At 40.4% G+C, this 8,455-nt stretch overlaps 1 pseudogene; it reads right to left on the bottom strand.

The window, feature by feature from the left end:
* Positions 1-6,326: 6,326 nt before the first annotated feature.
* LOC119044795 (small integral membrane protein 7-like) lies at positions 6,327-6,551 on the bottom strand (annotated as a pseudogene).
* Between the last annotated feature and the right edge of the window lie 1,904 nt (positions 6,552-8,455).

Raw genomic sequence — 8,455 nt, 5'->3', positions numbered from 1 at the left:
TGGTCGCGCCTGCGCGCGCGCGCGCGAGCCGCGCCAGGCTCCTTGCAACCGTCAGCCCGCCCCGCGCGCGGCTCAGGCCAATCCTCTACCCGCAGCGGCTGCTGCAGACCTACGGGCGGGCGGGGCGGGGCCGGCCGAGTGGCGACTCTGCTCCCCAGTCTTCTCCCGCTGCCCATCCGGCAGCGCCGCTGCTGCGTGGTGGTTCTGCAACAGTATGCTGCTGCCCGAGGACCAGGGGATAGAAAATGCCCAGCGAGCTGCTTTCAGAAGAGACCCACCACCTGCCCCAACCTTCTCAGCCCCCCTCCCGAGAGACCCCTCTGTTCCTGGGCTTCCTTGCTGGCCGCCTGTTCGCAGTTCCTCTCCCTAATTCCGTTCTGCAACTTTGAACAGACTTCTCGGTTGCTGAGCGCAGGCTGCACGTAGCTTTTACACCCTCCCCTCTGTCACTCTGATTCTGGGGATGGGAACACTAGATCAGCAGCCCCACGACTGGCCCTTCATTCCCTACACTGTTAACGGTCATAAGGGAAAAAGTACAGCCTTCCAATTCCAAGATTCATTTTCTATATGTTCATTTTTGGAATAACAACAGCTAACATTTGCTGCAGAGCGCTATGGTTTACCCAGCCCTTTCTCGTACCTTATCTCCTGTTATTTTTTACCTCCACCAGGAAATTTCATGGCCCTCTTGGTGGCACACTCAAATTTCACTTACAGAAAACCAAAATTTTAACTTACTGAAAAGCTACCATTTGTAAAGTTGTTGTAACTTACTACCATAATCGCTCAGGCAAATAGTTGAGTAGTCCAGGATAGAATCTAGAAGTATAGAACCTAATATAAAGCAAAGGTGGGTGACAAACAAGAAATAATTTGTTTGATAAAAGATCTAGGTTTAATTGACTCTATAATCATCAAAGTAAAAATAGAACCATGCCATATTCAAAAATCCCAGAAGAATTAAAGATGTAAAATATACAAATCAAAATTTCAGAGGGAAAATGTCTTTAAAAATTTACTTGTTTTTAAAGAGGGGGAAGGGAGGGGAAAAGAGAGGCAGAGAAACATCAGTCCTAGAGAGAAATATCCATCAGTTGCCTCTCCCACAAGCCCCCAACCCTTGGACAGAACAGCAACCCAGGTAGTACCCAACCGGAATGGGACCAGAGACCCTTCCGTTTGTGGGAGGATATCCATCCCAACGAGCCACACCAGTCAGGGCTAGAGGAAAATTTTTAAAGAAAAGTAATATCACTGTAATGAGGGGGAACTTTAAGCAAGACAGGAAGCCCAGAGTCATTAAAGAAAAAATAAAAACATTTGTCTCCATAAATATTTTCAAAGTTTTGCATGACATCACAATAAGTTTAAAAAGAAAAGAAAAAAAAAAACAATAGACGGAATAGAACTAAACAAAACATATGGCAAACACATTGTATCTTACCATAAAACAATTCTATAAATGGATTTTTTTAACCAAGTAGCTCAATGTTTTAGAAATATGGGCAAAATACCAGCAGGCAATTAATGGAAGATAAAAATCTAAATTAAAAATATGTTGCCCTGGCTGGTGGATTGAGCTTGGACCTGTTAACCATGTGATCGCGGTTCAATTCTCAGTCAGGGCACGTGCCTGGGTTGCAGGCCAGTTCCCAGCAGGGGACTCACAAGAGGCAACCATACACTGATATTTCTCTCCCTCTCTCCTTTCCTTCCTCTCCAAAGATAAATAAATTTTAAAAAATCTGTTTTAAAAAGTCACCTTTCTATTAAAAAATGTTTATTTTACTAATAGTCATGGAATTTTTTTGATCATTAGATTGTCAAACACTAACAAAAGCGATAATACATGTGGAAACAAGCCCTGATACATAGGTGATGAGAATGTAAATTGCCACAAACTCAGAAAATATCTATTAAAATTTAAAATACAAATACCTAGTCATTGACCAAAAATACACTAACTTGTCATCCTAATACACCAAGGTTGCGGGTATAATCCTTGGTCAGGGCACATACAAGAAGCAACCAATGGATGCATAAATAAGTGGAACAACAAGTCCATGTGTCTGTCTGTCTGTCTGTCTCTCATCAACAAAAATTAAAATGAAGAGAAATAAACTATAAAAATTGCCATTTGGAAGGATATACACAATGATACCATAGTGGGTTTAATGCTGGTCCTCCAAAGGTATGTCTGCCAGGCACCTGTGAACATACAGCCTTATTTGGGAATGGTATCTTTACAGATGTAATTAACAATCTTAATATGACATCATCCTAGATTTAGGGTGGGCCATATATCCAATCACAAGTGTTCTTTTAAGAGAAAGGCAGAGGGAGATCTGAGGTACAGAGACACAGGGATGAAGATTGAAGGAATGAGGTAGAGGTGGGAGTGACTCAGCTATAGGCCAAGAATTCCAGGGATTGCTGGCAGCTGCCAGAAGCAAGGAGAGGAACATAGAAGGGCTTCTCCCTCAGACCCTCTACAAGGAAGGACATCTTAATTTCAGGCTTCTGGATTCCAGAACTGTGAGAGAATAAATTTCTTTTTTTTTAAGCAACTCAGCTTGCAGTAATTTGTTAAAGTAGCCAAGGGAAACTAATACATGTGCTTATTGTATTGTTGGTGGTGGAAAACAAACAGAAGCAAACTGGAAACGACCTGATTATCTATAGGAAATGGAATCCATGAGTCAATTGTATTGCTTCCACACTGTGGAATATTATGCAATGATGAAAATGAGTTAGACCTATTTGTATGGACCCAGAGGGATGTGGAAAATGCACTTTTTAGAGTGATAAAGAGTGGTATGATCCCGTTAGTATATTGCTGAATACACACACACACACACACACACACACACACATATGTATTATATATTCAGGTGAACATACAGAAAGGAACAGAAAATTTTATATTAGGCTGATCACACTGGATACCTCAGTGAGCTGAAAGAGGAGGGTGTGGGTGAAAGGGAGTTCTTTATGTCTTTGAATTACCTTACTTATCATAAGCAGTACTTATTCTTTTAATCTAATAAATGTAGTACTTTAAAAGAAATAAATAACTTGTGATGAATTTTAAAATTATGGCTAAAGTTGTGAACATAAGAAGAGGATTCTACCTCCCCAATTTTAGAATATGCATTGCTCTCCATGACTCCCACTTCCCCACCACTGAGTTCCGAGTTCTCTGGTGTTTTTCCCCTATTTTCCAAGTACTTCTGAGTATTTCCCAGACTCACAGAATTTTTTTTATTTTTCTTATTAAACTTTGAGTGCTTTCATTTTATTATATGTGATATATTCACGTGGTTTGGAATCCAAAATGTATAACCCAATATGCAATAAAATATCTTGCCCACACAGGTAGGAAGCTCTCCTTACAGATGACTAGTGTTGTCATTTTCTTTTTTTTATCCTCACCTGGGAACATTTTTTTCGCTGGTTTTTGATGCAAGAGAGAAGCATCAATTGGTTGCCTCTGGTATACACCCAGACCAGGGAACCCAACCCGCAACTTAGACATGTGCCCTGAGTGTGAATTGAACCCTCAACCCTTTGGTAATGGGATGATGTTCCAACCAACCAAGCCACACTAGCCAGGGCTGGTCATTTTCTTGAGTATCCTTTCAGAAGTATTTGCATATAGAAGCAAATACAGATATATTACCTCCTCTTTTTTCACACAAATGAAAGTGCTTGATTTATACTTTTTTCCCACAAAATATATATCAGGTTGTTTTATATAAGTGGATATAGATTCTCTGTATTCTTTTAAGATTTTTATTAGTGTATAGAATACATACAAAAACCTACAAACCATAATTTTTTACATATTAAACACAGCTGTGTAACCGGTTCTTAAATCAATAAAGAACATGATGATGAGACTTCCGCCAAGATGGAGGCATAGGTGGAAACCCTGTGTCTTCTTGCACAACCAAGTTTAAAAACAACAAAGTTTTAGCAACAAAAACGCAGCCAAACCACAGAAAATTGAACTATACGGAAGTCTGACAACAACAAACCCTTCAGCCAAACCGATAAACCGGTGAAGGAGCGAGCAGTGAGACAGACCACACAGGCCCCAGTGGCAGTGGTGGGAAGAGGCAGAAGGGACCGCCATTGTCCCTCTCTGACCCCGCCCCCATGTACAGCATTACAACCCAGCGACCTGGGTAGCCCAACCCTGGTGAACATCTGAGGCTCTGCTCCTCATACCTAACAGGCACAAACGGATCAAAACAAGGCTCAAGAACAACTCAGAGCCCCAGAGCCAATAAATCTAAGTGATGAAGAAATAGCCAAACTTTCAGATGCACAGTTCAAAACACTGGTGATCAGGATGCTCACAGAACTGGTTGATTTTAGTCACAAATTAGAGGAACATATGAAGGCTAAACTAATTGAAATCAATGGAAATGCACAGGAAACCAATAGTGATGGAAAGGAAACTGGGACTCAAATCAAAGGAGTGGACCAGAAGGAGGAAAAAAATGATCAAACAGAAAAGGATGAAGAAACAAGAATTCAAAAAAAGGAGGAAAGGCTTAGGAACCTTCAGGACATCTTTAAACGTTCCAACACCCAAATTATAGTGGTACCAGAAAGGGAAGAGGAACAGCCACAAGTGGAAAACTTATTTGAACAAATAATAAAGAAGAACCTCCCCAATCTGGAAAAGGAAATAGACTTCCAGGAAATCCAGGAAGCTCAGAGAGTCCCAAAGAACTTGGACCCAAGAAGGAACACACCAAGGCACATCATCATTACATTAGCCAAGATTAAAATGAAGGAGAGAATCCCAGAAGCAGCAAGAGCTAAGGGGACAGTCACCTACAAAGGAGTTCCCATCAGACTGTCAATGAATTTCTCAAAAGAGACCTTATAGGTAAGAAGGGGCTGGAAAGAAGTATTCCAAGTCATGAAATCCAAAGACCTACAACCAAGATTGATCTATCCAGCAAAGCTTTCATTTAGAATGGAAGGGCAGATAAAGTGCTTCTCAGATAAGATCATATTCAAGGAGTTCATCATCACCAAGCCCTTGTTATATGAAATGTTAAAGGGACTTACCTAAGAAAAAGAAGATAAAAAAGATGAACAGTGAAAGGACAGCAAACTCACAGTTATTAAGAATGACACCTAAAACAAAAGCAGACTAAGAAGACAGCTAGATCAGGAGCAGAACCATAGAAATGAAGATCACACGGAGGGTTAGCAACAGGGGAGTGGGAGAAGGAGAAGGGGGGAGAAGGTACAGAAAATAAGTAGCATAGATGGTAGGTAGAAGATAGATAAGGGGGGCAAGCATAGTATGGGAAATATAGAATCTAAAGAACTTGAGACATGTGGTCATAAACTAAAGGGGGGGTAATGGTGGGGGAGGGGTGTGCAGGGTAGGGGGAATGAAGGGAAGAAATAGAACAACTGTAATGGCATAATCAATAAAATATATTTTTAAAAAATAAAAAGAAATAAATTTTAAAAAAAAGAACACAATGAACATCTCAGAATCTGTTTGTGACCCCTTTCAGTCACTGCCCTGCCTCCAGCAGTAACTACTATCCTAGATGCTAACTAAATAGATTCTGTTTTCTTGTTTGTTTGTTTTTTGTGCTTGTTTTTTAAAATTGTACAATTAATGGCTCCTTTAACAGAGTGCTTTCAAAGCCACACGAAATTTCTCATGACACCTGTCTGCCCCTGCCAACTGTTCTACACCTCTCTTTTGTGGGGACCAGTAATACTTCATCCATAAAGTCCTGGGGGTAATAACTACACAGAGTGGCCAAGCAGAACCTATTGTGACAGAGAAGGAACTTGGATGCAGATCCAGCAACAATGAACTTTGTTATTCACATAGTCCAATAAAGAGGCTGCATCAGACTTGAAAGCCAACCTCTCTGCTTCAGATCCTTAGAAATAAGTGATTTCTAAAAATTTGTATAATTCAAACCAAAGCGATAATCATAAAAAATAAATCAAGAAATAGGCAGAAATGTGTTTCCAGTAAAAGCCCAGTGGAAGAGGGATTCAACTCCATAAAACTACCTTTTCTATGGGGAATGCAATGTTATCACAGCCCCTTACTCCCTCCTGAAAGTCCTTAAACAGACAATGTTTCAATGCGGATACCAACGTGAAAATACCTTGAAAAAGAAAACAGCGTCATGGTGGGGAAACCATCTGCATCTTGGCGAACATTTTTTTCCATCCACCACAAGCTTCAGCTTTCTGGGAAGGTCACCGTTATCAGGAACGAAGAAGGATTCGGCATCTGGGAAGTGTGTTCTTAGTTCTGTATCTGGAACTCAGGGGCCAAATAGCACGATCATGCAGAATATCATGAAAACATTCCACAGGGTGATGAAGATTCGGAAGTACCTGAGGTTCAGTAAGAACACTCAGATATCACCTGTGCCAGGCTGCCTGGAGTCCTCCCCAAAACCTTGTGTGTCCTTCTTTCTCAGCTTAAAATTAAGTACTGCTCGAATGTTCATCAGTAGCATCCGGAAGAGCAGGATGTCTCTGATCATCATTAGAGCCCAAATGTCCAATAGAACCAGAAGCGGAAATCCCTCTTCTTGTTTTTAAACTTCAATTAAATAGATTCATACAGTGTATGCTCTTTTTGTGTTTGGTTTCATTTGCTGGACATTTCCTTCACATTGGATATTCTTATACTACTGCATGTGACGGTATACTTTGTTCATTCTTTGCTATATAGTATCTCATTGTCTGTATCCTATTTCATGGCTATGTAATGCTTCACTGTAAAGATACACTATAATTTATTTATCTGGCCCCTTATTGATGGATATTTAGAATGTTTCCAATCTTTTGACATATAAACACTGCTGCAATGAACAACCTGGAATTTTTATCATTTGACACATGTGCAAACATAACTACAAAATAAATGTGTAGAACTAGAATTACTGGGTCAACCGTTATAGATAGGTATTTGTAATTTTCAAGAATATTATCAAATTACCTTCTATACGAGTTGGACCCTTTATACTCTTGCAAACAGTGTTGGAGAACTTTTTTCTTAGAATTTTTGAGCTTGGAGCATTAGAAATCACATTGTACAGCCCACTCAACTTACACAAAGAAAAATTGAAACCCTTAAGAGTAAAAAGACTTGCACAAAGCCAAAGAGCAAGTTAGTTATCATCCCCAGATTCCGAAGAAGGCTTGGATGCTGGTCTCCAGTATCAGAGAGAGCCAACAAAGCCTCGAACATTCCGTCCAGCCCACAGCTATTGGCATGCTGCCTCTCTCTCCTCACCTCTTCCAACTGTCTTCCAAGACCAGCACAAAAAGTCCACACACGCCAGAGCCACAAAACATGAGAGGAAGGAGAAAGGGAAAGGTAGATGAAGGGCAGAGGGGAAAGTAGAAGGGTAAGCAGTAGCCACTTGAAGAAAGATAAACTCTGCAATAGAAAAGAAAACTTGGGAGGAAAAAGAAAACTTGAGGAGAAAGAAGAAAACTTGGGGAACTGATAAGGTGGGGCAGTGATATTGGAGAGAGAAGGAAAGGCAAAAAAAACATGGATTTCTGTCTTTTTTCCAGGTAAAAAAAATATTTTCATAAATGCCTGATTATGAGTAACTTCACTTAAAAATATAAAATTCTGGCTTTAGATAGGATATTTGGAGTAAAGTTATCCATTCTTTTCATATTTCTCTTTTATCTATTGCGTCCCCAAGACAAGATGTGTATCTAACATATAATAGATGCATATTAAGTATTTTTAAATTTGTTTACTGATTTTAGAGAGAGAGGGAGGAAGAGAGAGACATCAATTTATTGCTCCACTTATTTATGCATTCATTGGTTGATTCTTGTACGTTCCCTGACTAGAGATTGAACTCGCAACCCTTAGTGTAACAGGATCACATTCTAACCAACTGAGCTGCCCTGCCAGGGCTGATTAAATGTTTTTGAATGAATGAATTATCTATCAAGAAACTGAGGCCCAGAGATATTAAGGGGCTTGCTGGAAATCACAGAGGTAGTGGAAACCCAGCTATTTTAGGCTCCTAATTGGGTGAAGTGCCTGCCAGTTTCTTCTCATGACCTGTTGAAACTGCCTCCTTAGGTTCCCAAGCACTGTTTATGCCAACATTCCTTGCCAAATAAGAAATTCTCTAGAAGTCCTGGCTGGTGTTGCTGAGTGGCTTGAGCACTGGCCTGCAAACCAAATGGTCACTGGTTCAATTCCCAGTCAGGGCACGTGCCTGGGTTGCAGGCCAGGTCCCCAGTAGGGACGTGGGAGAGGCAACCACACAATGCTGCTTCTCTCTCTCTCTTTCTTCCTACCTTCCCCTCTCTCTAAAAATAAATAAATAAAATCTTCTTTAAAAAATAAGGCAAATAAAGAAATAGCATACTCCAAACAAATGACAAGTTAATCATAGGCAAGGGGAGGTAA

Source organism: Artibeus jamaicensis, unplaced genomic scaffold, assembly GCF_021234435.1.
Source record: "Artibeus jamaicensis isolate MK-2021 breed Jamaican fruit bat unplaced genomic scaffold, CSHL_Jam_final contig_519, whole genome shotgun sequence".
In the NCBI taxonomy this organism is placed as follows: Eukaryota; Metazoa; Chordata; class Mammalia; order Chiroptera; family Phyllostomidae; genus Artibeus; species Artibeus jamaicensis.
Note: the sequence above shows the minus strand (reverse complement) of the source record. Positions and strands in the feature narration are given on the sequence as shown.